Raw genomic sequence first — 7,066 nt, 5'->3', positions numbered from 1 at the left:
GTCGCTAATTAACGACTATAATTTTGTGATGAAAGCTATCCGTCGCTAAACTGTTTTGCAATGGATTGAGGTCGTCGCTAATCCACAATTTTTTTGTAGTGGACAAGCTTTCTTTCTTGCTAAGCCTTTGGTAATGACATTTCAAGACAAGTAGCCTTTCACCCCCTGCTTTTCTAAGTTAAATACCAAACCGCACGCAGTCACCTACGAAAGCTTATACAGGCTATTTAAAGTTAAGATGATGAGATCAGGAAGCTTTGGGCTTAGTTAGAGTTCTTATCTATTCATTATACTTGATGGATATGGATCCAATGAAGTAAAAAAATTATTCGCAAGTCCAACTTGGTTAAATACCAAAATGCACAGTGATCAGTCACCTATAAGAGCGTATACAGGCTATTTAAAATTAAGATGATGAGATCAGGAAGCTTTGGGCTGAGTTAGAGAGCGATCCGGCCAAATTTTTCCAAAACCAAATGCATGAGGGGCTCATTCTCTACTAAGGGTGTGTACTTTTGCTAGTGGGAGCCGATGTGATAGTTGATTTGCTACATCAACACCATAACTCAGTTATGGGAGTCCATGAAGGGTCTAAGAAGACCTGCCAATGGGTTGAGGAGACCTTCTATTTCGGTATGAAGGGAAGAAACACACTACAACAGAGCAGTAGATTAGCGACGACCACCTTCCGTCGCTAATCCGTCGCTAATCCGTCGCTAACCATGTTAGCGACGGATTAGCGACAACGCGGCGACAGTATGCTTACGTCGCGAATATTTCGACGCTAACTGGCGACGGAATAATTCCGTCGCCAAGTCCATCGCTAATTGCGACGGAATAACGAGCGCTATATTCCGTCGCCAATCCGCCGGTACTAAACGGCGACCACGGCGTGGCGACGGATTTAATTCCGTCGCTAAGCCGTCGCTAGATTAATATGAATAGCGACAGAATCATCCGTCGCTAATCCGTCGCAAAAACGAAAAAAAATCAAAAAAAATTTATTTAAAAATTAATTACGGAGAACTGTACAATTTATATTTCCTGTACAATTTATATTTCCTGTAAATAAAAAACAAACCACACAAAAAAATTCATATAACAAGTATCTATAATAATTAATCGTTCCACCTTAAAACTAAGAAGTTTAATTATTTACAATTCAACAATTACAATTAGGAAAAATAAAAAAAATAGAACTTCTTCAACACAGTCCTCTAATCATCGCCAAGATTTTGTGCGTCTTCTTGTTCATTGTCTTTATCTGTCCCTTCAGCTCCACTACCCTGATTATCGCTAGCAGCCTACACAAGAAAAGAACAGTCAGTATTGATAAACAAAATATAATGAAATAAATTACACACTATATGTGATTCTATCATGTGCTCATGTGTGATCTAAGGCAATAAAAAAACTCTATATGTGATTCTATCATGCTCATATGTGTGCTAAGGCAGTCAAAAAATTGAATATGAGATTATAGCATGTTCATATGTGTTCTAAGGCATATAAAAAAACTCTATATGTGATTCTACCATGCTCAGATGTGCTTTAAGGCAAGCAAAAAACTATATATGAGATTCGATCATGCTCGTATGTGTGCTATGGCAGTAAAAAAATTGAATATGTGAATATAGCATGCTCATATGTGCTCTAAGGCAGGCAAAGCCAAAAATTTTATATGTGATTCTATCATAAATGATATATAACATGTTCATATGTGTTCTAAGGCAGTTAAAAAACTCTATATGTTATTATAGCATGTTCATATGTGTGCTAAGGCAGTCAAAAAACAGAATATGTGATTATAATATGCTCATATGTGTTCTTAGGCAGTAAAAAAACTGAATATGTGATTATAGCATGCTTATGTGTTCTAATGCAATAAAAAAAACTTTATATGTGATTCTATCATGCTCATATGTGCTCTAAGACAGACAAAAAGTTAAATATATATATATGTGATTCTATCATGCTCATATGTGTGCTAAGGCAGTAAAAAAATTGAATATGTGATTATAGCATGTTCATATGTGTTCTAAGGCATCTAGAAAAACTCTATATGTGATTCTACCATGCTCAGATGTGCTTTAAGATAGTCAAAAAAACTATATATGTGATTATACCTGAGAGGGACCTGGAATCGAAGATCCCCTATCCTGAACAGCGGCCTTGATCTCATTTCGGAGAAAGGGGGCGACGGTGTATTGGAAGTAGTTATTCAGTGATTCATTAATGATCTCGCGTACATCATCACCGGAAAGAATAGTCGGCTGCTTGGAGCTTATGTCGGCGCAAGAAGTTGGTGAGCCGTAACTGGAAGAACCAATAACTGGTGAAGTGTTCATATTACTCCCAAACCTGAACACGCGACCTTTTTTGGGTTCACCTGCTGCAGTCACCCATGCTGTAGGATCAAATGATGGATGATGAGTAGCGTCTTCACCATATCGCTCTACCATTTGTTGCTCATATGCCTCCTACAAAATAATGTTTAAAGTATTCATTAATAATTAATGATAACATTATGATGACTTGCATATATATTGCAATGATTATTAATAGAATTAATACATACCGTTGTCGTTCTCGCCTTCTCTGATACGAAGACTCCCGTGGTCTTCCGTTTATGTGTTTCTACAAACACATCCTTATATGGTACACTGCCTCCTTTTTCTGCTTCCTGCGAAGTTAAATGACAAAAGATTTAGTACACAAATTTGCAACTATACTTATAAAATTAATATTATATATTGATGAGTTACCATTTTCTTTAGGTGGCTCCCAAATGTCTTAGATCCACCTGTGTGTAGATGGGCTTCGGGCATCTTCGATCGATTTTGTGAAGCCTTCGCAGAGCGATTTTTAAATGCATCTCCCGCCCACATATCGCACATTTCATCCCAGTAATCTCTCCTGATAGTAATAGGACCATGGCCCTTCCACAGTAATGGATCATCTACTACGCCAGATGCTTTTTTTGCTGCAGTCTTCATAGTGTGCAGCATGTCTGCAAATCGATTGGCAGCCACCTTCTGCCACACCTTCCTTGCATCATTTTCTTCCACCGTAGTTGTAAAGCGATTCGAAGCCTACAAATATTTTCAGAAAGTTAGTAGACATTGCTTAAATAAATTAAATATGAAACACATTAACTATGAGGAACAACTGTATACCATGAATGAGGACCACAATCTGTCTAATACCTCCTTTGGGTACTCTTTCCATTGAGCAACTGGTCCTGGTAGATGTTGAAGAAGTGAATTCCTAATCTCCCGTACTACTTCTTGTGGCTCAAACCTCGTGCTGCACATGAATTGTTACACAGTAAATATCAATATAAAATATTTAAAAGATATGCAATAATTGAAAACAAAATACTTACGGTCGATTATCGATATACACTATTCGAATGAGTTTTCTTGTGCCAGCCTGTGAAGACCCTGTTTCCTGTGTTGGCTGTTGACTTGTGCGATCAACTGGTGTAGGTGGGTCGTATACAGGCGCAACATCATCTGTAAAAAAATACACACCAAGTTCTCAGAATGTGCATTTGAACTAATCAAGCATCTAATTAGTTATATGATATACCTATCACAGGAGCCCGTGAAGATGAAGGTTGAGCCTGGCTACTACTGGATGAGCGACCACTATAACCTCCACGAACCATATTCTAACAAATAACATATGTCATACAATACATTCAAATAATTCACATCAAGTATTACAATGCATTCAAGTCATTCACATCAAGCATTGCAATGCATTCAAATAATTCAAATCATTGACATCAAGTATTGCACTAATTCAAATCATTCGTTAATTGCATAAATTATAATACATTCAGATAAATTACAATGCATTCGAATCATTCGTATCAAGTATTACAATACATTGAAATAAAATTTTTAATCATTCACACCAAGTATTGCAATACAACTCACATCAAGTATTACAATGCATTTAAATAGAGGTTTGTAGTATAAGATTTTTTTCACTAGCTTGAGAATTCTTCCTCGTCACTAGTTTGACTTTCTTCTTCTTCTTCTTCTTCTTCTTCTTCTTCTTCATTGTTTGCCCATCCACTTGGTACATCATTTGGATCACATTCCTCTATGAATGTTTCATCAGCTAATGGAGATATGACATGCATATCATGCGCAACATCGTGACCATAAGCGAAGTCACAGACATCATCTGATTGATAGTAATCACTGTCTTCAGCTAACTCATCTTCTTGTAACTGATCATACTCGGGGTATAGTTTGGATTTCACCTTGCAAACTGCCCACCATTCATTTCTATCTGACTTTTTTATACTCGGATATGAAGTATAATAAACTTGTTGAGCTTGCGAGACTAATATGAATGGTTCATATGTTCCAAACCTGGATTTATGATTCACCTCCACAATGCCTGAAGCTTTGTCGAGTCTTGTTGCAGTTGGATCAAACCAATGACACTTGAATACCGTAACCCTGTTATTCATGCCTAAGTAAGTCAACTCCATTATTTCCTCTATAACACCGTAGTAATCATGTTCATTTTCACCGTAGCTGCTACCCTTGACACACACGCCACTATTTATCGTTGATTTGTTTATACCGTAGTCTTTTGTATGGAATCGATAACCATTTACGATATACCCGTTGTAGCATTGCACAACTTTGGTCGGACCATTTTCTAAATCACATATTCCTTGATCTTTAACATCACCATGGCGAACCTACGCACAGACATAAACAATTATTGTGATCACGATCAATTAAGTAACTTAGTGTTGTTTATAAGTACAAAATTTATGTTAGCTTCTTTACCAACTGTTTCAACCACTCCACAAACTTAGTTTCACGTTCTTTTTGTACTTCTGCATTAGTGAGATGTGAAACTTTGCTTTGCAACTCCAGATCAAATCGTCTGCAAACCACAAATACTTATATTACCGAGCCATGTATCCACATATAGAACATAAAAGGATTTATAATTGAGTTGCATATACATATACTTACTCGATGTATGGGTCGATCGCTGAACAATTAAAAAGAATATAGATGTGTGCTGCATCTTGCTCTCGATCTGTCAATAGCCTTGATCGGCAACTACCAAATGCATGCCCAAGTCGTTGAAATATCGACAGCTTGTCAGCTACAGTTACTTGTTCTCCATCATCGTTACGGGGCGGGCATGTGTAACGTGTTGAAATATGAGGTTCGAAGTACATAGATGAGAAATTTGAAATCTCTTCTAAAGTGTACGCCTCACAAATAGAGCCTTCTACTCTTGCTTTATTACGAACCTTTTTTTTTAGGTCGAACATGCATCTGACAAGAATATACATTTCAAATTTTAAATATCTGTCATTAAAGAGACAAATATAAAAAAACATATACCTTTCAAATGGGTACATCCATCGATATTGCACAGGGCCACCAACCCTTAGTTCATATGGCAAATGTATGATCAAATGTTCCATAACATCGAAAAATGCTGGCGTAAATATCTTTTCTAACAGACAAACAGTGGTGATGACAGAGTCCTCGAGATTCTTTACATCTGATACAATGACCTCCGATGCGCACAATGTTCTGAAAAATCCGCTCAACTCAGACAATACCCCCCATATAGGTTTGTCTAACATATCATGGAATGCTAGGGGTATCAATCGTTGCATAAAGATATGACAATCATGGCTCTTCAACCCATATAACTGTCCATCGTCAATCTTCACAGCCCGAGCAATGTTAGAGACATATCCATCTGGAAATCTCAGTTGTCTCAACCATTGACATACATGTTTTATTTGATCAGATCCGAGCACGTACTTCGCCTTTGGTTTCAGTACTTTGCCATTATACTCTTTGAGTTCCAATTCTGGTCTTTTACATATTAATTTTAAATCCATACGGGCCTTCGGATTATCCTTCGTTTTTCCTTTAATATTCATTACTGTATTGAACACATTATCAAACACATTTTTCTCTACATGCATCACATCCAAATTATGTCGTATCAATAGGGTCGGCCAATACGGTAGTTCCCAAAAAATAGATTTTTTCGTCCAATTGTGTTCCTTCCCAAATCCACGGAAGGGTGTAGGACTGCGGGCATCTGTTAATACATCTGGAAAGTATCGCAATCTTCTTAAAATCTCTATGCCAGACAATCTTGAGGATGGACCTTCCATTTCAGTTGTGCCTGCTGTAAATGCATTCTTTTGACGTCGGAACGGATGATCGCTGGGTAGAAATCGACGATGGCAATCAAACCAGCAAGGCTTCCTTCCATGCCTCAATCTAAAAGCTTTGGAATCCTCCATGCAGTACGGACAAGCCAACCTCCCATGTGTGCTCCAACCAGATAACATACCATATGCAGGGAAGTCACTGATTGTCCATAGAACAGCAGCCTTCATGTTGAAATTTTGTTTTTTGTGGGCATCATACGTGGTAACACCGTCATCCCACAGTACTTTTAATTCATCAATCAATGGCCTTAGATATACATCAAGATTTTGGCCAGGTGAGGTCGGACCAGGGATCAACAGAGACAAGAAAAGATTTGGACGTTTCATACACAAGCTTGGTGGAAGGTTGTATGGAGTTACAAATACTGGCCAGCATGAGTATGGAGTTGATCTACCCCCAAATGGATTAAATCCATCTGTACATAGACCGAGTCTAACATTTCGCACTTCCATTGCGAAGTTCTGATGAGTACGATCAAAGTGCTTCCAAGCTTCAGCGTCAACAGGATGCGTGATCTTGTTTTCATCGTGTTGAACTTTATTTGCATGCCATCTCATGTGTTTAGCTGTCTTTGAAGACATATACAATCGCTGCAATCTAGGAGTGATAGGAAAGTAGCGGAGCGACTTGTATGAAACTTCCTTTGATCTCGTGCTACCATTGCCTCTTGTCTTTGGCTTGAACCGAGGATGCCCACATGACGGGCATGATATGTCGTTTTCCTGCTCCTTGAAATACAACATGCAGTGATTTGGACAAGCATCAATCTTTTTGTAACCCATACCTAGAGCGTTGACCATAACTTTCGCACGATAGAAATT

At 38.0% G+C, this 7,066-nt stretch overlaps 1 long non-coding RNA gene across 1 annotated transcript; it reads right to left on the bottom strand.

The window, feature by feature from the left end:
• Positions 1-1,027: 1,027 nt before the first annotated feature.
• LOC149816665 (uncharacterized) lies at positions 1,028-2,296 on the bottom strand. The gene is made up of 2 exons (XR_016427615.1): positions 2,127-2,296; positions 1,028-1,304 (listed from the first exon to the last, which is right to left on the bottom strand). It is a non-coding gene; the product is annotated as an uncharacterized LOC149816665 (long non-coding RNA).
• Between the last annotated feature and the right edge of the window lie 4,770 nt (positions 2,297-7,066).

The sequence above is a fragment of the Nuphar pumila genome, chromosome 14 (genome assembly GCF_984573655.1).
Source record: "Nuphar pumila chromosome 14, dmNupPumi1.hap1.1, whole genome shotgun sequence".
NCBI lineage: Eukaryota > Viridiplantae > Streptophyta > Magnoliopsida > Nymphaeales > Nymphaeaceae > Nuphar > Nuphar pumila.
Note: the sequence above shows the minus strand (reverse complement) of the source record. Positions and strands in the feature narration are given on the sequence as shown.